Source organism: Macaca fascicularis, chromosome 15 (genome assembly GCF_037993035.2).
Source record: "Macaca fascicularis isolate 582-1 chromosome 15, T2T-MFA8v1.1".
NCBI classification, from domain to species: domain Eukaryota; kingdom Metazoa; phylum Chordata; class Mammalia; order Primates; family Cercopithecidae; genus Macaca; species Macaca fascicularis.
This window is the reverse complement of record NC_088389.1, coordinates 87189998-87217819: the sequence shown is the minus strand read 5'-3', so window position 1 is coordinate 87217819 and position 27822 is coordinate 87189998.

Here is a 27822-nt window from a genome sequence, read left to right as displayed (position 1 = left end):
CCTCTGAGCTAAAAGAGCATGTTCAAACCCAATGCAAGGTAACTAAAAGGCTTGATAAAAGATTACAGGAACTGCTAACTAGAATAACCAGTTTAGAGAAGAACGTAAATGATCTGATGGAGCTGAAAAACACAGCACAAGAACTTTGTGACACACACGCAAGTATCAGTAGCCGAACTGATCAAATGGAGAAAGGATATCAGACATTGAAGATCAACTTAATGAAACAAAGTGTAAAGACAACATAAGAGGAAAAAGAATGAAATGGAATAAACAAAGCCTTCAAGAAATATAGTACTATGTGTAAAAACCATACCTACGATTGATTGGTGTACTTGAAAGTGATGGGGAGAATGGAAACAAGTTGGAAAACACACTTCAGGATATTATCCAGGAGAACTTCCCCAACCTAGCAAGAGAGGGCAAAATTCAAATTCAGGAAATACAGAGAACACCACTAAAATACTCCTCGAGAACAGCAACCCAAATACACCTAATCATCAGATTTACCAAGGTTGAGATGAAGGCAGCCAGAGAGAAAGGTCAGGTTACCTACCAAGGAAAGCCCATCAGAATAACAGTGGATCTCTCTGAAGAAACCCTACAAGCCAGAAGAGTGGGGGCCAGTATTCGACGTTCTGAAAGAAAAGAATTTTCAACCCAAATTTCATATCCAGCCAAACTAGGCTTCATAAGCAAAGGAGAAGTAAAATTCTTTACAGACAAGCAAATGCTGAGAGATTTTGTCACACCCAGGCCTGCCTTACAAGAGCTCCTAAAAGAAGCAGTAATTATGGAAAGGAAAAACTGGTACCAGCCACTGCAAAAACATGCCAAAACATAAAGACTAATGACACTTTGAAGAAACTGAATCAACTAATGTGCCAAATAACCAGCTAGCATCATGATGACAGGATCAAATTCATACAATAACAATGTTAACCTTAAATGTAAATGGGCTAAATGCCCCAACTAAAAGACACAGACCGGCAAATTTGATAGAGTCAAGACCCATCAGTGTGCTGCATTCAGGAGAGCCATCTCATGTGCAAAGACTCAAGCAAATTGAAAGCAAAAACAAAAGCAGGGGTTATTATCCTACTCTCTGATAAAACAGAATTTAAACCAACAAAAATAAAAAAAAAAGACAAACAAGGCCATTACATAATGGTAAAGGGAAAACTGCAACAAGAAAAGCTAACTGTCCTAAATATAAATGCACCCCATACAGGAGCACCCAGATTCATAAAGCAAGTTATTAGACACCTACAAAGAGACTTAGACTCCCACACAATAATAATGGGAGACTTTAACACTCCACTATCAGTATTAGACAGATCAACGAGACAGAAGTTAACAAGGATATTCAGGACTTGAAATCAGCTCTGGGTTTGTCATAAATAGCTCTTATTATTTTGAGGTATGTTCCATCAATACCGAATTTAGTGAGCGTTTTTAGCATGAAGGGCTGTTGAATTTTGTCAAAAGCCTTTTCTGCATCTATTGAGATAATCATGTGGTTCTTGTCTTTGGTTCTGTTTATATGCTGGATTATGTTTATTGATTTGCGAATGTTGAACCAGCCTTTCATCCCAGGGATGAAGCCCACTTGATCATGGTGAATAAGCTTTTGATGTGTTGCTGAATCCGGTTTGCCAGTATTTTATTGAGGATTTTTGCATCGATGCTCATCAGGGATATTGGTCTAAAATTCTCTTTTTTTGTTGTGTCTCTGCCAGGCTTTGGTATCAGGATGATGTTGGCATCATAAAATGAGTTAGGGAGGATTCCCTCTTTTTCTGTTGAATGGAATAGTTTCAGAAGGAATGGTACCAGCTCCTCCTTGTACCTCTTGTAGAATTCAGCTGTGAATCCATCTGGTCCTGGACTTTTTTTGGTTGGTAGGCTATTAATTATTGCCTCAATTTCAGAGCCTGCTATTGGTCTATTCAGGGATTCAGCTTCTTCCTGGTTTAGTCTTTGGAGAGTGTAAGTGTCCAGGAAATATCCATTTCTTCTAGATTTTCTAGTTTATTTGCGTAGAGGTGATTATAGTATTCTCTGATGGTAGTTTGTATTTCTTACTGAATGGGCAAAAACTGGAAAAATTCCCTTTGAAAACTGGCACAAGACAAGGATGCCCTCTCTCATCACTCCTATTCAACATAGTGTTGGAAGTTCTGGCTAGGGCAATCAGGCAAGAGAAAGATATCAAGGGTATTCAGTTAGGAAAAGAAGAAGTCAAATTGTCCCTGTTTGCAGATGACATGATTGTATATTTAGAAAACCCCATTGTCTCAGCCCAAAATCTCCTTAAGCTGATAAGCAACTTCAGCAAAGTCTCAGGATACAAAATTAATGTGCAAAAATCACAAGCATTCTTATACACCAGTAACAGACAAACAGAGAGCCAAATCAGGAATGAACTTCCATTCACAATTGCTTCAAAGAGAATAAAATACCTAGGAATCCAACTTACAAGGGATGTAAAGGACCTGTTCAAGGAGAACTACAAACCACTGCTCAGTGAAATCAAAGAGGACACAAACAAATGGAAGAACTTACCATGCTCATGGATAGAAAGAATCAATATCGTGAAAATGGCCATACTGCCCAAGGTAATTTATAGATTCAATGCCATCCCCATCAAGCTACCAATGAGTTTCTTCACAGAATTGGAAAAAACTGCTTTAAAGTTCATATGGAACCAAAAAAGAGCCCGCATCTCCAAGACAATCCTAAGTCAAAAGAACAAAGCTGGAGGCATCACGCTACCTGACTTCAAACTATACTACAAGGCTACAGTAACCAAAACAGCATGGTACTGGTACAAAAACAGAGATATAGACCAATGGAACAGAACAGAGTCCTCAGAAATAATACCACACATCTACAGCCATCTGATCTTTGACAAACCTGAGAGAAACAAGAAATGGGGAAAGGATTCCCTATTTAATAAATGGTGCTGGGAAAATTGGCTAGCCATAAGTAGAAAGCTGAAACTGGATCCTTTCCTTACTCCTTATACGAAAATTAATTCAAGATGGATTAGAGACTTAAATGTTAGACCTAATACCATAAAAATCCTAGAGGAAAACCTAGGTAGTACCATTCAGGACATAGGCATGGGCAAAGACTTCATGTCTAAAACACCAAAAGCAACGGCAGCAAAAGCCAAAATTGACAAATGGGATCTCATTAAACTAAAGAGCTTCTGCACAGCAAAAGAAACTACCATCAGAGTGAACAGGCAACCTACAGAATGGGAGAACATTTTTGCAATCTACTCATCTGACAAAGGGCTAATATCCAGAACCTACAAAGAACTCAAACAAATTTACAAGAAAAAAAAAAACAACCCCATCAAAAAGCGGGCAAAGGATATGAACAGACATTTCTCAAAAGAAGACATTCATACAGCCAACAGACACATGAAAAAATGCTCATCATCGCTGGCCATCAGAGAAATGCAAATCAAAACCACAATGAGATACCATCTCACACCAGTTAGAATGGCGATCATTAAAAAGTCAGGAAACAACAGGTGCTGGAGAGGATGTGGAGAAATAGGAACACTTTTACACTGTTGTTGGGATTGTAAACTAGTTCAACCATTATGGAAAACAGTATGGCAATTCCTCAAGGATCTAGAACTAGATGTACCATATGACCCAGCCATCCCATTACTGGGGATATACCCAAAGGATTATAAATCATGCTGCTATAAAGACACATGCACACGTATGTTTATTGCAGCACTATTCACAATAGCAAAGACTTGGAATCAACCCAAATGTCCATCAGTGACAGACTGGATTAAGAAAATGTGGCACATATACACCATGGAATACTATGCAGCTATAAAAAAGGATGAGTTTGTGTCCTTTGTAGGGACATGGATGCAGCTGGAAACCATCATTCTTAGCAAACTATCAGAAGAACAGAAAACCAAACACCGCATGTTCTCACTCATAGGTGGGAACTGAACAATGAGATCACTTGGACTCAGGAAGGGGAACATCACACACGGCGGCCTATCATGGGGAGGGTGGGGGGGGGAGGGTGGAGGGATTGTATTGGGAGTTATACCTGATGTAAATGACGAGTTGATGGGTGCTGACGAGTTGATGGGTGCAGCACAGCAACATGGCACAAATATACATATGTAACAAACCTGCACGTTATACATATGTACCCTAGAACTTAAAGTATAATAATAATAATAATAAATTTTTAAAAAAAGAAATCAGCTCTGTACCAAGCAGAACTAATAAATAGCTATCTACAGAACTCTTTACCCCAATTCAACAGAATATACATTCTTCTCACCACCACATAGCACTTACTCTAAAATCGACGACATAATTGGTAGTAAAATACTCCTCAGCAAATGCAAAAGAACAGAAATCATAACAGTCTCTCAGACCACAGAGCAACGAAATTAAAACTCAGGATTAAGAATCTTACTCAAAACCACACAACTATACGGAAACTGAACTCCCTGCTCTGAATGACTGCTGGGTAAATAACAAAACAAAATTAAGGCAGAAATAAATAAGTTCTTTGAAACCAGTGAGAACAAAGACACAATGTACCAGAATCTCTGGAACACAGCTAAAGCAGTGTTCAGAGGGAAATTTATAGCACAAAATGCCCACATCAGAAATTGGGAAAGACCTAAAATTAACATGCTAACATCACAATGTAAAGAGCTAGAGAAACAAAAGCAAACAAAGTCAAAAGCTAGCAGAAGACAAGAAATAACGAAGATTAGAGCAGAACTGAAGGAGATAGAGACATAAAATACCCTTCAAAAAATCACTGATTCCAGGAGCTGTTTTTTTTTAAAAGATTAACAAAACAGATAGACTGCTAGCCAGAATAATAAAGAAGAAAATAGAGAAGAATCAAATAGATACAATAAAAAATGATAAAGGGGATATCACCACTGATCCCACAGAAATACAAACTACCATCAGAGAATACTATCAACACCTATATGCAAATAAACTAGAAAATCTAGAAGAAATTGGCCAGGCGCTGTGGCTCATGCCTGTAATCCCTGCACTTTGGGAGGTCGAGGGAGACTAAACCAGGAAGTTGTATCCCTGAATAGACCAATAACAAGTTCTGAAATAGAGGCAGTAACTACAGCCTACCAACCAAAAAAAGCCCAGGACCAGATGAATTCACAGCCAAATTCTACCAGAGGTACAAAGATGAGGTGGTACCCTTCCTTCTGAAAATATTCCAAACAATAAAAAGAGGGATTTCTCCCTAAATCATTTTATGAAGTCAGTGTCATCCTGATAATAAAACTTGGCAGAGACACAACAACAACAAAAAGAAAATATTAGGCCAATATCCCTGATGAACAGCAATGCAAAAAAAAAAAAAAAAAATCCTCAATAAAATACAGGCAAACCAAATCCAGCAGCACATAAAAAGCTCATACACCACGATGCAAGACTAGTTCAACATACACAAATCAGTAAATATAATCCATCACGTAAACAGAAACAATGACTAAAACCACATGATTATTTCAATAGATACAACAAAATTCAACACCTCTTCTTGGTAAAAACACTCAGTAAACTAGATATTGATGGAACCTATCTCAATAAGATATATTTGTGACAAATCCATAGCAAATATCATACTGAATGCACAAAAGCTGGAAGCATTCTCTTGAAAATGACAAGACAAGGATATTCTTTCTCACTACTCCTTTTTAACATAATATCAGAAGTTCTGCCCAGCACAATCAGGCAAGTGAAAGAAATAAAGGGTATTCAAATAGGAAGTGAGGAAGTCAAATTGTCTTTTTTTTTTTTTTTTTTTTTTTGCAGATGACACCATTGCATATTTACAAAACCCCGCTGTCTCAGCCCAAAAACTCCTTAAACTGATAAGTAACTTCAGGAAAGTCTCAAGATACAAAATCAATGTGCAAACATCAGAAGAATTCTTATACACTAAAAACAGACAAACAGAGAGCTAAATAATGAGTGAACTCCCATTCACAATATACAAGAGAATAAAATACCTAGGAATACAACATACAAGGGACGTGAAGAACCTCTTCAAGCAAAACTACAAACCACTGCTCAAGGAAATAGGAGTGGACACAAACAAATTGAAAAACATTCCATGTTCATGGATAGGAAGAATCAATATTGTGAAAATGGCCATACTGCCCAAAGCAATTTATGGATTCAATGCTATTCCCATCAAACTACCATTGACTTTCTTCACAGAATTAGACAAAACTACTTTAAATGTCATATGAAACCAAAAAAGAGCCCATAGAGCCAAGACAATCCTAAGTAGCAAAAAAAAAAAAAAAAAAAAAAAAAAAAAAAAAAAAGCTGGAGGCACCATGCTACTTAACTTCAAACTATTCTACAAGGCTACAGTAACCAAAACAGTATGGTACTGGTACCAAAACCAATATATACACCAATGGAACAGAACAGAGGCCTCAGAAATACCACCACACATCTACAACCAGCCAATCTTTGAAAAATTGACTAAAGCAATGGGGAAAGGATTCCCTATTTAATAAATGGTGCTGAGAAAAATGACTAGCCATATGCAGAAAACTGAGACTGGACCTCTTCCTTACACCTTATACAAAAATTAACTCAAGGTGGATTAAAGACTTAAACATAAGATGTAAAATCATAAAAACCCTGGAAGAAAACCTAGCCTGTACCATTCAGGACATAAGCATGGGCAAAGACTTCATGACTGAAACACCAAAAACAATGGAAACAAAAGCCAAAATTGACATATGAGATCTAATTAAACTAAAGAGCTTCTGCACAGGAAAAAAAAAAAAAAAAATTAGAGTGAACAGGCAACCAGCAGAATGGGAAGTTTTTGCAGTCTATCTGTCTTACAAAGGTTTAATAACCAGAATCTACAAGGAATATAAACAAATTCACAAGAAATAAACCCCATCAAAAAGTGAGCAAAGGATATGACAGACACTTCTCACAAAGAGACATTTACACATCCAACAAACATGAAAAAAAAAAATCTCATCATCACTGGTCATTAGAGAAATGCAAATCAGAACCACAATGAGATAGCATATTGTGCCTGTTAGAATGGTGATCATTAAAAGGTCAGGAAACAATAGATGCTGGAGAGGATGTGGAGAAATAGGAATGCTTTTACATTGCTTGTGGGACTGTAAACTAGTTCAACCCTTGTGGAAGATAGTGTGGCGATTCCTCAAGGATCTAGAACCAGAAATACCATTTGACCCAGCAATCCCATTACTGGGTATATACCCAAAGGTATATATCAATCATTATAAATCATTTTGCTATAAAAGCACATGCACACGTATGTTTATTTCAGCACTATTTTCAATAGCAAAGCCTTGGAGCCAACCCAGTTGCCCATCAATGATGGACTGGTTAAAGAAAATGTGGCACATATGCACCATGGAATACTATGCATCCATAAAAAGAATGAGTTCATGTCTTTGGTGGGGACATGGATGAAGCTGGAAACCATCATTCTCACCAAACTATCACAGGGACAGAAAACCAAACTGCATGTTCTCACTTATAAATGGGATTTGAAAAATGAGAATACGTGGACATGGGGGAACATCACACACTGGGATCTGTAGAGGGGTGGGGGAAAAGAGGAGGGATAGCATTAGGATAAATACCTAATGCATGTGGGGCTTAAAACCTAAATGACCCATTGATGGGTACAGCAAACCACCATCGCATATGTATGCCTGTGTAACAAACCTGCACATTCTGCACATGTATCTCAGAACTTAGAGTATAATTTTTTAAAAGTCTTGTTTACATAGAAAAAAAATACAAAGCTGTACTACATACCTCCTATAATCTGTTTTAACATCATTGTGCACCGTTTCTGTGAGTATTAATAAATATATACACCAAAGAAACCACAGCAAAATCAACATAAAGAACATTTCCATAATAACATAAATACTCCTTTTGCACTATTGTACTCAATCACTTCCTACATCTTTTGGCTTCAAATAATCAACAATGTGCTTTCTGTTTCAATAATTCAATTTCATTTTGTAGAACTTTAATGCTGATTAACACTCTATTGCATGGATATAACACATTTGTTTATTCCCTTTTTGAAGGGCATTTGAGTTATTTATACTTTTTGGCTATTGGATGTAAAGCTTCTATGGACGTTCTTACTAATTCTTTCTGTGGCCTTATGCTTTTACATCTCTTGGTAAAGACCAACCTCCTATGAATGGAGCATATTGAAATTGATAAGAAAATACCAGTGTTATCTAAAGTGCTTGTCCCATTTTATATCTCTTCTAGAAGTGTAAGAGAGGTCCAATTGCCCCACTTGCTATTTAACATCTTTTTATGTATTTATGTAAAGTGTTTAACAATTTGTCTATTTTTACTGCTTTTGGTCTTTTTTTTAATTAAGTTTAAGAGTTTGTTCTGTATTATATGTAATAATAGTTGTCAACATATACATAGATTAAAACCATTTCTCTGATTTTCTGGCTTTTGTTAAAATTTTTATACCTGTGCTTCAAAAAACTAATTATCAATATTTACTTAAAATTGTTTGTGTGACTGTGTACTATTTGAGAAATATTTTGTCCACATGTAAGATACAGAATTTTCACTATGTTTTCTTCCACAAGTGTTACAATTATAAATTTGTATCAACTCTTAAGATTCATGTCAGATCAATGTTTATGTATGCTGTGAGACATGTGTCCCTCATTGCATTAATCTGGCATTTTTATTGAAGTCATTGTGTCACTTACTGGTCTTCAATAAAATTGAAGGTCTATAGGTATATCTATTGATTTTATATGTATCTCCTTTTACAAATAATAATAATGATCTTGCATTATTTATATAGTCCAATTCATTTTTTATTTAAAAATTGCTTTATATTTCCTAATTGGCATTTACATTATATTTTAGAATGAGCTTTTGCATTTATATTAAAACGACTGGTTTAAAAGTTTTAATATAACTTCTTTTATTGTCACAAGGAATTATATATTTAACTTTATAAGAAACTAGTAGCTGTTTTCCAAAGGATTGTACCATATTATTGAACAAATTTATTTAGCATGTTGGTGTTTTAGAAATAAAATTAACATCTGGCTCAGAGTTGATAGACAGTATTTCATTTGGAGGGTCAAATTATTTTATATATCTATATGCAGTAATAACTGAAAAGAGCATCCCTTGATAGCAGCAATTTATAATCACCAGGTGAACAGAATATGATTCATGAAGGTGTGCAGAAAAGGAGACATTTAAAGGAAGGCACCATATCTAATAAAGAGTTTTTCTGAGCCAAAAAGAGTCAGAAATAACCTAAAGTCTACTAAATTGCATTTTATAGAAAATGTTTTTGATATTTATACATAATATTTAGGTTGATTTCATATTATGTTTTGTGAGATAATATTTTAGACATACTTTTAGCCTTCAATTTTACAAATGAATAAAATACAATGTGTGTGTGTGTGTGTGTGTGTGTGTGTTATACACACACGAGTTCACTTGCACTCAGGTATTTCTCCATTTTGATGGCAAATCGTGAAGGTGTCTTCAAAATTCCAGAATGAAAATCATGTAAATGCCTTTAGTATAATTTGAAGAAAATAATAAAGGAAATTCTAATGATGGGATACATTTACCCTGTGATTGTTTGTGAGTGCCTTTCATCAAATGAAAAATTATTTTGTTCCAGGAATGAGAACTAAAGTGGATAACACTTAAATTGCACTTGAACTGTTAAGCCCAGCAAAATAAGATATTTCTGAAAACTATTAATACTATGTGTATACAGTGTCACTTGTATGCATTCAGTTTGGAAATTCTTTTGGCTTAATAATGTTATTTCATTTATGCATAACCTATGACTATCAGAAGTCATAAGAGAAAGCAAAACAAATAACCTTAGCATTAAAAATGAAGTCTGCATCACTATTACTTCTTCCCAGGAGCTTCACTTTAAATCCTAGTTTAAAATTGAGTTGCCAATAGTATGATTAATAATTCTGAGAGGTCTGTATGTCAACCTCAAGCAAGATCATCTTACAGTCATTTCTGAACTGAATAGTACAGTCTTTCATGCATCATGAGCCTCTACATAAATTATAAATTAAATGAATTATAGGGATTCCTATTACATAGCATGTTTTCCTTTTTGGTTTCCTGCGTTTGACCTACTTTTCATTACGATTTCAGCAGTATTGCTTCCTTTCAACTCTTAAGTAGTCATGGCATTTTTAAACACTCAGAGCATTTCTTTTATTTCTTCATTTAACAACTTTTGAGGTTTAAGCTGAAATAAACTATGATTTCCAGATCATGCATATTTGAAAGCCATGAAACCCATTTTAATATGATTATGTCAGCTTTATTTAGGTTCATCTACTTTTGTATTTTGAGCATTTCACCCAAGTTAGGGTGTACGTGTGTGTGTGTGTGTGTGTGTGTGTGTGTGTGTGTGTGTGTGTAATGGGCATACACTATTATGAACATTACTATTTGAACACAGGAATTTTGATATTGTATATGTTTTTTTTTTCTGAAATTGTGTCTGAGTGATTAATTATTTCATTATATTTTAGTCCAATACCCTGCTTAGCAATTGTAAGCATATTCATCAGAATGGTGGGATATGATTTGGAAAGACAGATGGATATATTATCAGTCAATATGCATAGGTTTAACTTACCTCAATTGGTTTGTCTTCAGATCCTCAGGTCTGCTCTAAGCTCAATCTTGTTTCTCTTAGTTCAGATATTTTCACCTTCCATACTTGCAGACACAATTCTCCAGTCTTCTGCTGGGGCAATAACCCTGAGAGCACCGACTGCAGAGGGGTTTCCAAGTGTAAACTATATGTGTTTTAACAATCCTTCTGTTTACAGGCTCACATTATACTGTTTCTTTCAGAAACAACCAAGACCTATAGTTCCTGAGGCTCTGGAGTTCCTCAAACAAAATTATGATTTCCCTCCTTTCATTATTATAATCCAGCTTCCTCTGCTTTGATAACTTGGTTACCATTTGCCCATCACTTTACCATGTTCCAAAGTTTGTTGACACTTTCTCTGTTCTCTTTGCATTGCATATGCACCCATTCCTTTTTTTTTTTTACTTCCTTTTACTGGGGAGCAGAAGTATACATGTGTGTCTAAAACGAGTGTTTTCATGTATGTGCGTGCATGTGTGTGTGTGTGTGTCTGGTAAAAACAGTTAAGTGGGAGCTATCCTCAGTGAACTTTTAGTGCACCATACAGTATTGTTAAATATAGACACAATGCTGTACTGAAGATCTCTAGCACTTGTTAAGTGAAACATACCAGTTGAGGAGCAACTCCCCATTTCTTCTGCTTTCTAGCTCCTGGCAACCAGAATTCTACTCTTTATCAGTTTTACTACTTCAAATGCCTTATAAAAAAGAAATCATGCAGTATTTGTCCTTCTGTTACTGGCTTAGTTCGCTTAGCTTAATGTCTTCCAGGTTCATTCATATTGCCTTATATAGCATGATTCTCATCATTTTAAATGCTGGAATATCATTTTCTTGTAGCATACACTGCATTTTATTTATCCATTCAACTGTCATTGGACATTTGGATTGTTTCTACATATCAGCAATGGTGAATAATGCTTCAGTGAACACGTGAGTGCCAATATCACTCCAATATCCTGATTTTAATTATTATGGATGTATACTCACCATTGGAACTGCTGGGACAATGGTTAGTTCAATTTTTAATTTTTTGAACGAATGATTAGGTTTCTAATGATTAGTTATGTTGAGTATATTTCATATACTTATTGGCCATTTATATATCTTCTTTGGAGAAATGTCTATACAGATCCTTTGCTCATTTTAAAATCAGGCTATGTGATTTTGTTGTTGTTATTCAGTTGTAGTTACTTATATATTTTAGATACTGATGAACCCCTTGTCAGATGTATGGTTTGTAACATACAATTGGTAGGTTGCTTTGTCATTTTGTTGATTGTTTCTTTTGCTTTGCACCTTTTCAGTGTGATGTAGTCTTACGTGTCTACGTGTCTATGATATGTCAAACATAAATTAATCCCCTATTACTTGTACTTTTGGTGTCATATGCAAGAAATCATTGCCTAGACCAGTGTCATGAAGCTTCCCTTCTATGTTTTCTTCTCATAGTTTCACAGTTTCAGATATTACACTTAAATCTTTAATCTATTTGAGTTTATTTTTGTATATGGCATAAGATAAGATCCTACAATTGTTAATATGCCTGTGGATATTCCATTTTTCCAAGACTATTTGTTGAAAATACTATCCTTCTTCCATTTAGAACAGCATCAAAAGAGTAAAATACTTAGGAATTTGTTTAACCAAGGGAAGACTTCTATGCTAAGAACTAGGTAACATTGATGAAATAAATTAAAGAAGACACAAGTAAGTGAGAAGACATCCTGTGTTCATAGACTGAAATACTTGCTATTGATAAAATGTCTGTACTACTCAAAGGGTTCCACAGATTCAGTACAATATCTATCAAAATATTAATAACGTTCTACAGAAAAAGAGGAAAAAAATCCTAAAATTTGTGTTGAACTACAAAAGACTCTGAATAGCCAAAACGATTTTGAGAAAGAAGAATGAAGCTAAAGGAGTCAAACTTTCAGATTTCAAAATACATTACAAAACTATGGTAATAAAAAGAGTCTGATACTGGCATAAACACACACATGTGGAAGTACAGAAGAGAATAGAGAGCCCAGAAATAAACCCACACATATACAGTCAACTGATTTTCAACACGGGTATAAAAGGTGCTTTCTTTTTCTTACTTTGTCTTTATATTTATTTATGGAGCCACCACATCAATATGCACATTAATATTGCAACAACATGCAAGAAACATAGCAATTCCATGTTTATCCTATTTCTTCCGACATTTCTTGTGTTCATTTTTCCTATTTTCTAACTAATCACATGGCTACATTTCCACACATTGTTTACTTCTACATTCTATGGTGCTGCCATTATGATAGCAATAAAATTCAATTGCAATAATAAATTCTAATTGCATTTACAATAAATGCCATTCTTCTGTGTACATGTTATGAGGCTATACTTGATCTGACACTTGTTTCTGCCAAGCTGTTTCACCTACCAACTTCCTTCTTTTCATAATTTACTTTTAGTGTATTAGATTCTTTGTTATTTCTTGAAGACATCTTGCTGCTTCATGGATTCGTCTTGATGCAGAATACACTTTCCCCTTTTCATCTGACTTGTTCCCAGTCATATCACAATTCACTGAGAATATAATCCATATTATATTTTACTTGATCCTCACAGCTAAAGTTGACCATTCTTCTTCACTTTCATTTGCATATTAGCCTTACTTACAGCATTTATGAACAATATAATTTTTTTTTTTTTTGCCTCATTCTCTACCTAACTATGAGCATATACTATCTCAAACCTTGTAGTATTTACATGTAAGAGTATAAAAATAGGCCGGGCATGGTGGCTCACGCCTGTAATCCCAGCACTTCGGGAAACCGAGGGGATCGGATCACGAGGTCAACAGATCGAGACCATCCGTGCCAACAAGGTGAAACCTTGTCTCTACTAAAAACACAAAATTTAGCTGGGCGTGGTGGTATGCACCTGTAGTCTCAGATACTCAGGAGGCTGAGGCGGGAGAATTGCTTGAACCCAGGAGGCGGAGGTTGCAGTGAACTGAGATCACGCCACTGCCCTCCAGCCTAGTGATGGAGTGAGACTTCATCTCAAAAAAAAAAAAAAAAAAAAAAAAGTGTAACAATATTTGGTAATACAAGTAAATCAAGTAAATGCATGAGTAAATGGATTATGATGTCTCATTGAGTACTCTCAGGCCACAGGAAATCATCAAATTAACATCATTTTCTTGCTCTGTTGGGATGAATAATACCCTGACAGTTCTAAATTTAGAAATGCAAATACTCAAATATATGTGTGTGTGTGAGACATATGTGTATATAACATACAGTAAGCAAAGGTCTACTGGGTTAAAATATATAGAAAATTCAGTCCTTAGCTATTTCAATTTTTAAAAATTCAAAGTTTATGCTAAACATATTATTTTCTATTTCTAAATTCATCTTATATATTAAATAAAACTTACATAGTTAAAGATAAATGCATCAAATACTTTCATAGCTAAAGTGCTTCTCCACCAAGTTTGGATTAAAGTTTTATATCAAATGAAGAATAGTCTCCTTATTTTTACCTATTTTTAGAATATAACTTGATTATCTGTCAATTGAGGTGTGTCTTTATAGGAGTAATAAATCTGTATTTTTGACCTTTGATTATTTGAATTACTGATTTCCACAGATACAAATTAAAAATCTACATATTTAGGTCTAATAGCGTTAACATTGTTAACACGTTATATGTACACTGTGGTATAAAACAGAATTAAACAGTGTCTTATCACGTGATATTTACATAAGCAAGCGACTTATCTATTAAGGCAATTTGCCACTTTTGAATGCAAATTTAATGATTATTTAACACTCTTATTCTGAATCATACCAATATTATCACTACCAGTGCATATGCATGGCCAAATCTGACTAAGGCTGAGATAGGGATGAGGAGGAGGAGATTGAAGACTGAATTATCTAGCTGATGGGTACTCGAATCAGAGAGGATCCAAGTCTCGCAAGTAGACAGCATCACCTAGAAAGGTTTTAGAACTGAGCACTTGAACTTAAAATGAATTTTGGCAATAAGTGTTCATAATGAAAGTCAGTTAAAAATGAGGTTTAAAATGTTAGCCCAAATGTTGAACATACAAAAATAATTGTAATTACAAAAGAAAGACTTTAAAAAATAGTATTATAAGAATAAGATGTAGAATGCATTATGTTTAAGCTTGTGTGGTGAGGCTATTTTAGAGAAGATAGCAATGGGTCTGCTTCTATCATTTCTTTCTACAGCCAATGCCTCTTTATGCCCCACACCTGCCCTATCCTCACATTTCTTTAAAAAAAAAACCCTTTAGTTTTAATTGTCATTATATAAAGAAAGAAATCATACAATTTTCATGATACTTTAGTCATTTGAATTGAACTGCAGATTTGTCTGTGGTAAATCAAAGGTCTTCTATGTCTCTGTTTGTATGATTACATAAACACTACAAAGTTTATACAGACTTTTAAGGATAAAATGAGAATGAGATTGTGCATGCATGTGCTTGCATATGTGTGTTAGATTCCTTAGGTAAAAAATGTCTCCCAACGGTGAAAAGTATTATAAACTAATACTTACAATTTGCATGTTTAAGTATCCACTCTGATGTTGCTTCATCTTCCATATCAAGTATCTATTTCATAATGCATGAGAAAAAATGAAAATATTGAATAACATGATAATGTAAACTGAGCTCTCATTATTACAAAATGTTTGGTGAGTCACAAACTGAGGATGTATTGACTAAAATGCTTCTGCTTGAAACGAAAATTGACATACAAAATACTAGATGTCTTCTTTTACTAAGAAATGGCATATATAGCTAACAATGACTCCCTGTTTCTTGAGAGAAAATGCTTTATGTATATCAAAGTGAATTGTTCATCACTAGAGATTGTCTGTGTGTTCTGGTACAATCCTGTGTCAATTTCCAGAAAGGATCTGACATTAAAATTTCTAGATAAGGGAAAGCTAGCAGAGAAATTTCACAAAGCTCTAGCAAGCTGCAGAGATGGACTAAAGCTTAGTAGAAGCTCAAATTAAGACAGTTCACCATCTAGTATCCCATTTATCTGTAACAAACATTTCAGCAGAGCTTATTGGCCACACAACAAGAGTCCCAATTCAATTGAAATTACTTATTTCAGTTAACAGACAATAAAAAACAAATACTTCAGTTTAGCACTCAGTATCACTGGACAATTTATTTTAATTTTATTTAAATATATTTTAATATGCACCTAATCATATGAACAAATTATTAGATTTAAATATGCAAAATATGATTATTTAATTATTCTAATTAAATGCTAGTAACTCCCTCATGCTGTGCTTTACGCTGCATAAATTGTATCTCTTGAATCATATTTGTGCTTAAAAAAAGTCTTCTATGCATTTCACTTTTTTCACATATCTTCTCTCCAAACCATATCCCAGCCCTGCCATACTGCTAGTAATTTTAAGTCAGAGAACCTGCTTATAACAAACCTATTGTAACAAACTCATTTCTTTATGTTTTTTTCCCCTGGAAAACAGACTCTATATATACGTTTTACTCTCAGAACATCTTATGTTAATACATAAGTTAATTTTAATTTTTATCTGCAGACTTATTGGCATTCTATTTTCATTTGGATTGAAGATCATTTGTAATGTGTACCATCTCTCAAAGAAAGAAATCTCCAGAAGTAGGACATAATCTGCAAACATATGCCAGTAGAAACATATATATGCAGTCAAGTTTCAAAAGAATATTCACTGTTCAAATGATTTTATTTACTAAAATTTTATATTGATTGGCACCTTCAATTTGATAAACACATAATTAAATATATCTACTCTTTGTTAAGGGATATAAATGACACTTATCAGTGTGAAATACTTATTTCCTTTGTTTTTACAAAATAAATATACCATTTAAAAAATCAATCTTTAAGCTTTTAAATTTACTTTAAATATTTCATTATTTATAAGTTTAGTAAAGTTTAACAATCATACTTAAGAGAACTTTATTATGTAGTTAAACTTCACTAAATATTATAAAGTACATTTATACATGTTCTTTTTCCATACTTCAGCTGTCTGACAACAAATGTTCCTTAAGTATTTTAGAAATGAATATAATTGTTTCCCTAAATATTACAAAATGCATATGTGTATTTTATTTTTAGCGCTCTAACAAACATATCCTTTCCAAACTGCTATACGTTCTTATTAAAAATTCCACAAGTTGAATTTATAAATGTAGTTATTTATAAGTTTTTCTAAACACTCTAATTCATTTGCAAAGTTTGCTAAATTTTGTTTTGTCTTAAAAACACTTGCCTAAAATAAAGTATTTAATTACTATTTTACATTGGAATAAAAATATATGTCACCATTTATTGTCAGAGTATCTTAAATAGTGTATTTTAAATGCCAAATAGTCAAAATTACTCTTAACTTATAAAAACTATATTACAGATGTAGATTTGATTAAAGCTATTATTCTGGGCTGGGTGTGGTGGCTCACGCCTGTAATCCCAGCACTTTGGGAGGCCAAGACGGGCAGATCCTTTGAGGTCAGGAGTTCAAGACCGGCTTGGCCAACATGGTGAAACACTGTCTCCGCTAAAAATACTAAAAATTAACCAGGCGTGGTGGTGCCTTCCTGTAGTCCCAGCTAGTCAGGAGACTGAGGCAGGAGAATCACTTAAATCTGGGAGTTGGAGGTTGCAGTGAGCCAAGATCGTACCACTGCACTCCAGCCTGAATGACAGAGACTCTGTCTCAAAAAAAATTAAAAAAGGTACCATTCTTTATTTACTTGTATGCTTTTCCTTATGTATTATACATCAGGTTAATTTGGGGTTAGAATTACAGACCAGAGAGTTTTGGTGTGAGTTTCTTAGTGTGCGTGGGTTGCCCAGAAATTAGATTTTTGATCAGTCAATGGAATCTGCAGGGATTTCCCTATAATTATAATTAACAATTTGATCCCTGATATAATCTTTGAGCCAATACAGAATTAAAATGCAATGTCTAAAAACCAGAATCCTTACACAACCTGAATCTTTTCACTTCAAGATTTATTATTTTTAACTACTTTGGACTTTATCACCTAATTAAGGTAGACTAGCTATGGCAAACCTATCTCAGGTGCTTTACCACTTGATAAGATCTCACTAAATTATTTACCACTGATTTATTTTTTTAATAATTTGGATCATCTCTCTGGTCTTCCACATTTATTTTTTAACACATATAGGCAGAAATTTAGCTTTGAGAAAAGTACAGATTGTGCCTGGTTAAATCTTAGTTATTAATTTGGCCATTTTCACATAGGCATGTTAAAATGCTTAATAAATATTTATTGTTTAATAAAACATTAAAAAGATTATAGCTTCATGAATAATTCTATGGCTATATCATGCCTATTGTGAACTAATTATTAAAATGTGGTTATGCATGCCTCAGTGTTTTCAAGCACCCTCTCCCTCAAAAACACATACACCTTCCGTGCAACTGAAATGAAAGTTAAAAAGATAACTAATACTTGTTAAATATTATACAGACTTTTCAGTCATTAACTATTGTATATGCTCCTGGTCACATTCTCCTTCCTGAAATATTTCATATCCATGATTTCAATTTCTCCTTCTTTAAAACTGCATGTTATATTCCACAAGTCTTTTAAATTATATCTTCTCTTAACATTTATTAATTGCTAGTATTTCTAAAAATTCTGGTTTAGCACTCCTTCAATCCTCAACTACAATCTCCTCAGTTAAGATACATACTGAGAAAGATAAATTGGTTCCTGGAGTTGGCTTGTTACTAACTTTCAGGTCCTGCTATTGCTATATGCTAGCTTGGTACTTGACTATGCAGCTGATTAAACTTCACTAAATATTATGAAGTACATTTATACATGTTCTTTTTCTGTACTTCAGCCATCTAACAACAGCTAGATCTCGATGTTCCCTTGCTGAGCAGAAACAATTCAGTAACAGAACAAAGCATCAACATCAGACAAGGCCAATCTGTGACCATAATGAATCGAGACAAAAGTAAGACCACTCATAATGATGTCTGAATACAGAGAAAACTAAAAGACTTTCCAGGTCACAATGTACCAAAGATATCCCTATCATGGGAAAATGAGTGACCACCTGCTCCTTTATTAATTATAGCTTCAGCTTCACTCTCATTTCCACTCTTTATAAATAACATTTTTAAAGATACTGAACCGTAGTTTTAACTATACTTTGTAACAGCATCCCATCCCTGCTATTATTAACTCTCCCCAAATTCACCTAACAAGACTAAAATCTTTTTTGCCACCCAACTATCGAGGTAGCTCCACATGGGTTATGTTCTCCTTTGCCCCAGTGAGTAGAACAGTCAACTATTCAACAACAGGTGTGTCCCTAGTGGTCTTGCTGGGAATCCATTGACAATATTCATTAAAAATCCATGCTTTTGCCTATGGACTTAAAACTCTGTCCAAGTAGAGACTTCTATTCTAGGTCAAAACTCACTTAATCATTCTTTGCTAAACTTGTTCACTTACATGATCCACAGGCACACCAATTTCAACATACTTAAATTGCAAAGATGGTTTTCTTCTCCAAAAAAAAAAAAAAAAAAAAAAAAAAACCTTGCTCTTATTTTTCATATCCCATTGAAGAAATGGCTTCTATATCCAGAAATCCAAGAGGCAGCTTTGATAGCTCCCTAACTCACCACATGCAACTTTCATTTTCGACTTCTAAATATCTCCCTTTATTTTACATTGCCACTGCTACTTCTCAAGATCCTCATTATTTCCTATCAAAGTAGCCAAATGACAGCATTAATTTATGTCCAGTAGCATTTTGTTCCTACCATGACAGATGCCCAAGTGATCTTTCTAAAAGGCAAAACTGACCAGGTCAATTCGTTACATACCTTCAATTACTTCCCAAACTTACAGGATTAGGAGAATTTGCAAGCCAAATCATCAGTCTTTTCCTATTTCTCACCTTTTATCTCTAGCCATTTCTAAAAGACAGTTTAAGAACAATGTTACTGTATTGTACTTATTTATATTTCTGCCATTTTGAGCCTGTTTTCTAATTTAATTTTCGTTGAAGTGTACTTAATATAGGGTAAAATTCTAAGATCCTGTGTTCAGTTTTATGAATTTTGAAATTTTTCTATACCTGTGTACCACAACATAAAATATGCCTATTTTCAGTCAATTTTGTTGTTACCCAACAACCAATTTCAAATTATTCTCCCATTAAATTAATTTGCATTGTTCTTTGACTTCATATAAGTAGAGTATGAGCTTTTAAATTTTAGCTTTCATTTAATCTTTATGGGTTTCTTTTCTTAGTTATTTGGTTGAAAATCAATTCAGTATTTATGTAGAGATCTACTTTTGACCAACCTATGCCATTCTACTAGTTTGTTTTTCTGTTTTTATATGATACTACACGGCCTTAATGAAACCTTTATAGTAAAACTTGAAATGAAATATTTTAGCCCTCTAATTTCATTTTTGATCACGTAATTATACGGCCTATTCTAGGTCCCTTGTGTTTCTTATCAAATTTATAAAGAACTTGTTAATGCCTTCAAAACATTTTCGTTAGAGTGTATTAGAGATCTCCAGGTTTCTTTGAAATAACAGAACCCATAGGATATGTGAGAGGAAATTTTGTATGGGAATTGATTCACATGATCACAGAAGTGGAGAAGTCCCATGATAGGCTGTCTGCAAGACAAAGAACCAGAGAAGGTGGTAAGGTGGCTTGTCTGGAGCCTCAGAACCAGGGAAGCCAATAGTACAGCCTGCAGTATGAAGCCAAAAGACTGAGAGTCCTCAGAAGGCCACTGGTGCGTGTCCTGAAGTCCGAATGCTAAAAAAACTTAGAGTCTGATATCCAAGGACAGGAGATAAAAAGGTGTCCTGCTTTGGAATGGGGACAGATGAGAGTGTTGTTCCCTTCTTTTACCTATTTTTCTCAGCCCGGCCCCCAGCTGATTGATGTTTCCCATCCATAATGAAAGTGAGTCTTCCTCTGTCAGTCCACTGACTGATGTTAATCTTCTCTAAAACCACCCTCACGAACACACCCAGAAACAATACTTCACCAGTCATTTAGGCACCCTTCAATCGACTCAGGTTGATACCTAAAATTAGCCATTACAGTAAGTATGTTGAATCTATAAATCAATATTAGAAGGATGAATATCTTTTTTAAAATTTCATCTCTTTTTTATTTTGTATTCTTTTTATTGACATATACAGATGTAAATATTTTGGGGGTACATGTGATAATATGATACATTCATATAATGAAACAGGGTAATTGGGATGTCCATCACATTAAATATTTATCATTTTTAACGCTAGGAATATTTGATTTTTTTCCTTCTAGCTATTTTTGCATGTGAAATTGATTAACATTAACTATAGTCACCATACTGATCTATCAAACACCAGGTGGATGTCTTAACAATATTGAATCCTTCAATCAATAAACATGGTATATATCCTCACACATTTATGATTTTCAAAATTTTGTCATTAACATTTTGTAAATTTTAAGACAGAGAGTTTGACTAAAATTTGGAACATTTATTGCTAATCATTTGATAATTTTTGAGGCTACTATAAATGATAGCCTTTTCTTATTTCAATTGTCTGTTACTAACTTATATATTAAATCCTGTTCTTTCATATCTTTACTTTGTGTATTGTATGTTTTTCTTGTATGTCTTGATATTGATAAATTTGTTTATTTTAGATTGTTGTTGATTCTACAGAGTTGTCTATATCTATAGTCATGTCATTTATGAATGATGGCGATTTTACCTCTTCCGTTCACATGTTTATTACTTTTATTTATTTTCACTTGCCTTTTTGAACTGCCTAGGCTTCCCAGCATAATGTTAAACAGAAGTGATGATTTTTGTCTTGTTCCCTGTCTTGCTGTAAAACACTCAGTGTCTTACCATTAAGTTTGATGTAACTATAGGTTTTACTAAGATTATTTTCATCAAGCTAAGAGTGCTTCCTTCTATTTATGTTGGCTAAATGTTATCATTAAGAGGTTTTAATTTTGGTATGCTTTTTAAAAAATCTGTTCATATATCTTGAATATTTTTATATTTTATGTTATTTATATGACGAATTATCTGCATTAGTTTGCTTTTATACTGCTATAAAGAAATACCTGAGATGGAATAATTTATAAAATATAGAGGTTTAATTGACTCACTGTTCCACATGGCTGGAGAGGCTTCAGGAAACTTGCAATCATGAAAGAAGGGAAAGCAGACAAATCTTATATAGCAGCAGGCAAGCGAGAGAGCAGGGAAACCCATCACTTATAAACCCATCAGATCTCATGAGAACTCACTCACTATCATAAAACAGCATAGAGAAACTGCCCCCATAATCCCATCACCTCCTACGATGTCCCTCCTGCAACACCTGGGGATTACAGTTCAGGGTGAGATTTGAGTGGGGACACAGAGCCAAACCATATTAATTACCTTAATTTTCCAATGCTAAACACAACTTGCCTTCTTGTGATAAATACTATTTCATAATATATTATCTTTATTATAAATGCCAGATTAGATTTGCTCATATTTTGATACTGTTGGTTAAATCTATATTTAGGGGGAAATTGAGTTTAGTTTGCTGTCCCTATACCAAAATTGTTTCTGGTTTTATACTAGGATTTTTCTAATATTAAAATATAGGTTAAAAACTTTTCAATCTTCTGGATTTTCTGAAATAGCTTGTGTAAAATTATCACTTCATTCTTGAAAAGTTTAATGTTTAGTATAAAATCGTTCTGGCTGCTAGTGTCATACCAGAGGCATGGTAAAAATAGATCACACACAACTTTTTTACTGGGAGACACTTGAAAACCAGTTTAAAGTAATAGTAAAGACTAAGTGTCTCAACATATAAAGAATTATGAATGAGAGTATAAGCAATAAATTACACCATCAGAAATACATTTTCAAATATATAATTGGGAAGTATTGCAGTCAGCAAAATTGAAATATAGATTAAAAAATAAAGAATGGAAGTTTTGATAAAGGAAGTTATAATAAGATTGTACCTAAAAATTCTGAGGCAAATGTGAAAATGAACAAATTCTTCCACATGAGCATATACTTGGACATTTAAAGCAATATTGTTGATAATAGTCTGAGACTAGGAATAACCTAAATATACATTAACAGAAGTATTAAATCAAGTATGATTTTTATGATAAAAATTATACAAAGTAATAATAAATTAACTATAACCTGGTTAAAAATTGGAAATTGTATACAGTAGAATTCTATTTTTATAAAGACACAATATGAAATAAAAAAGATGTACAATTAACAGAAATAATAGTGATCTCATGCCTAATGAAGAGAAATACAACGCACAAGGGCAAAATGAGGCTTTCAAAGTATAAGCAATATTTTGTTAATGTGTCACATAGTTTGAATGTTTATCTCCTCCAAATTTCATGTTGAAATGTAGTCCCCAAACACCTTTGTTGAGAGGTGCTTGGTAATCGGGACAGAACCCTTGTGAATGGCTTGATATAATGAGTGAATTCTCCTTCCCTTAGCATGAGAACTGGTTGTTTAAAAGAGTCTGGCGTCTCTCTTGCTCCTTCTCTCTCCATGTGGCACACCTGCCCTTGTGTCACCTTCTGCCAGGAATAAAAGCCTCTGAGATCTCACCAGAAGCTGAGCAGATGCTGGTGCCATGCTTATACAGCCTGCAGAACCATGAATCAGATAAATCTCTTTTCTTCATAAATTACCCAGTCTCAGGTATTAGTTTATAGCAATGCAAAATGGACTAACACAATATGGTTGTTGGGAACATTAGTATTCATACATTTTGGATTCTGTATATTTAGTTTATATATTCTTTTTCATATGAGATTGAGACGGAGTCTCATTTTGTCGCCCAGGCTGGAGTGCAGTGGCCTGATCTCGGCTCACTGCAACCTCCACCTCCAGGTTCAAGCTAGTCTCTTGCCTCAGCCTCCTGAGTATCTGGGACTACAGGTGTGTAGCACCATGCCCGGCTATTTTTTTTTTTTTTTTTTTGTATTTTTTATTAGAGACAGGATTTTACCATGTTAGCCAGCATGGTCTCGATCTCCTGATCTCGTGATCTGCCCGCCTTGGGCTCCCGAAGTGCTGGGATTATAGGCATGAACCATCGCACTTGGTCTGTATATTTTAATAAGTGCAATTAGGGATTATGTTAATGTATTCAATTTTTGAACACGGCATTAAAAGCTCAGATAGGTTACAAGACACTTTCAAGTGTCAGAAGTATGTTTCGTAGCTGAAGTTTGTTAACCTTGATATTTCTTAACGTTTCATCTGTTTCAGGCTAAAGGAGTGGTCTAGCAGTCTTAGTGGTCATAAAGTGTCAAATCAATTATTTGGGATAATATTTAGCTTTTTATTATATGATTGTTGTTCTTTTGATGGTACTTAAGATGTTTTAAGTTTGGATTAATGCTTCATATTTTTTTGTGACTTCATTGCTTCATGCTGAAGGCTCTTCCTATAGGAATGACACAGTATATTATTTCAGACATCTGGGCCATGATTCCTTCTCAGTGATTCAGGCAAAACAAAAGAAGAGAAAAGAAAAGAAAAAGAATAAAAACAACAACAACAACAACACAGAGGCCAGAATTATATATAAATGCTTGGATTTCTTAATACTACGTACCACACTTGCTTTGCCATCTGAAATATGAAAATAAAATTATTACAAACATCAGTTTAAGTCCGACATTTTCAAATAAGGCCATACTGTTCATGTATTTGCCAATGTAGATTTTTGGCAACATGGATAAAAGAAACTACAAAGTGAACGAAATCTGCTTATCTCACTACATTAAGTTGAAAGAATGCAGTTGATAAAGGTTTAGTGGTACTTTCTTCAGCATTAGGGCCAGCTTGATGCTAGAAAAGAGACATTTTCTTTTCTCACAAAATGACAGAGTACCCTTATTCTCTGACTACCCAGCACCTTGTTTCTTATAAATTCCCTGTGATTAATTACATGATAGTACCAATCTCCCAGGCTATGGATGTCCATGTATTGCACCACCACAGCCTGTACTCTAGGGAAAAAAATTAAACTGTATAAACTGTATTCCCACTTGAGAGATTTTATTTGCAGCAGTCTTTCATCATTGTAGCTGTAGAAAATCTAATTCTTCTCTGGCGTGAACCTGGGAGGGAGAGCTTGCAGTGAGTCAAGACTGAACCACTGCACTCCAGCCTGGGCGACACTGTGAGACTGACTCCGTCTCAAAAAAAAAAAAAAGAAATCTAATTCTCCTTTTTATCTGTCTCTCTCTTTCTCAACATAATATACAACTGCATATATATACGTACACATGTATTTTTCTATGTTGTTTGTGTGCATATATATGTTATATGTGTGTATATGTATAGAATATGTATAACATAGAGAAAGATGTTTTAATATCTCAAATCTTGATCAGTCTTACATGAAAGAGGCTATATAGCATTTCCAATTCTCTCACCCTTTATGATAACTCTCTACTCATTTTGATGTGATCATATATTCCTGCATCTTCCTTATGATATTTCTAAAGCTCAGAGTGTTCCATTCTCTGGAAAAATACATTGTCATATTCCTAAATGTTGAATAATACTCTATATATAATTTATGAAGAGTTTATTATGCCGAAGTAGGAAATAAAGTGAATTTTCGTATGTCATATATTGGTAGTCTTAAGGCATCATTACTGCAGTCAAAAAAAGTTTACACTGTGCTATGTGCATAAATTTAGTAAACATTTATAAAATGTGCTATGAATTTTAAAGTATTTTTAAAGAATATTTTATTTGATATATTCATGAATTTGAATCAGTGTTCTCTACATTATAACTGAGAAGAGTTAGAAAAATAGTAACCGAAAATATTTTACTTTCTTAGTTTAAAAATGGAATACAAGTAGTATATGTGACTTTTTTTTCTCCTATTTTTTCAAGATACATGTCCTTTCTACATTGGCTAGCTCAAGTACAGGTTTGCCTAAAGAAAATTTCACTGAATGAGAACCACACTATTTATAGTATTAACTCCTTGAGCTGTATCTTGTCAGTGTCACAAGCCCATTAAAATTAATAACTAATTAAATAAATTTATTACTTTTATTAATAGCCAACATTTTCAATCTTCACAACTTATTTTTACTTAAACAGTATAAAGATCTTGTACTCAATGAAACATGGTCATAAAGCATAATCAAAGATTAGATGTGCTCTAATCTTTTAAAGTAGGTTTAGCTTAATCAAACCTAAATCTAAAATATAAAACCACTTTTAATTATATAATTATGAGCCAAGTATTAGCTCTCATTAGATGATGAAAATTAGCCAAAACTGCTTTGCACACCTTAGCTGATGATCACAGCACCAGATTATTTCTACTTATCCAGTTATTTCTACTTTCCTACCGATGTAATGGGCAATAATATACGTTATATGTAAATATACATTAAAAGTAACTATATTTCAATTGTACATGTAATTAAATTTGAGCACTGCTTTCTTATATATTGGAATAGGTGACTTCAAGTTGAGGCAAGTGGTGGCCAAATTTAATTGCATTGTGCCGGCATTTCCAAATGACAAAGGACATGTATGTACATATCGCCAGAGAATCTCTTTGAAAAAATATAGTCCTTCAAAAGTGGAATTGTTTTGAAGACAGTAAAAGTTTAGGTCTGGATTGTTGCTGGCATACCAAAGATGAAATACAGACATAATACACTGGTTAATGTTTAAGCTTGTAGAATAAAAAGGTACATTGAAAAAATAAAATAAGTAAGGAAACATACCTAATAAGATTTATTTAAAGCAGGGACAGCAGGAAGGAGACAAGTAATCCAGGGAGACAAAGAAAGGGTTATAGAGTACTATGAGAAATACCAGCATAAATAAAAATATAGAAAACATTTATTCAGTTTTGATCTCTGTCCAAGGATTTTAGTACATTTTATTTTTTTATTTACTTAATTTTTTCAATGTACACAGTGTTTATTGGCTTTTTAGAGTTTTAGAATCAACCGGTGGACAAAGCATGAACGCCTTATGTTTATAAGACCGTATATAAAATGTTCAACTCTGACAGTATAAAAGTTAAGGTATGGCTGAGAGAAACTGATCTATTATCTGAAAACAATATACCAAGAAATGATAGTTAGATAAGAGATTGTAAGTTAGAAAGGCAAACAACAGAAAACTAAAAATAACAACATAACTATGAAAATTTAGCCGATGGTACAGTGTCAGTCAGCTAAAGCCTGGTGTTTCATGGCGAGGAGTCAATAGACAGAGCCTGAGTTGAATATCAACATAGAGATGTAAGGATGCCATGTAGAATGAGGATGCTAGCCACCAGGAGAACAAAATGCAGAAATACTGAAAGGTGGTAGCCCCTGGGACTATGGGTAGGACATGGGAAGGGAGTGGATGATTTTTGCTTTAATTATATGCCCTACTCGACCGTGCATATTCTGAGAAACATTTTTAATGCTTTAAATGAATAAGCTAAAATGTTGAATTGTGAGTACAGTCATATTCTGAAAACCAGATATGAAAACATGCTGATAGTGAAAAGCAATTTTTCAAACAATCAAGACAGGAGGGTATTCAGCATCTGTCATGCATTTGTCATCAGGTTCCAGAATGGTGGCCTCGCCAGAGTGTGGGAACAGTCGCTTCCTCATTAGTACTTCCAGCCCCAAAATTAAAGATAAGCTTACAGTGGATATGAAGTATTAGCTTGATGGCAGTGTGTGTGTGTGTGGGTGGGTGGGTGGGTGTGTGGGCGTGCGTGCACGCGTGCAGGAAAATTACAGGGAAAAATAAAGCATCTGAATTTTGAATCAAAATTGCCATGTTGTTTTTGTAAAATGTGATTCAGAAGACCTAAAAAGGATTAGGTATAAGAGAAGTTCCACTATTATGACCTTTAGCGATAGAGCCAACTGGCAG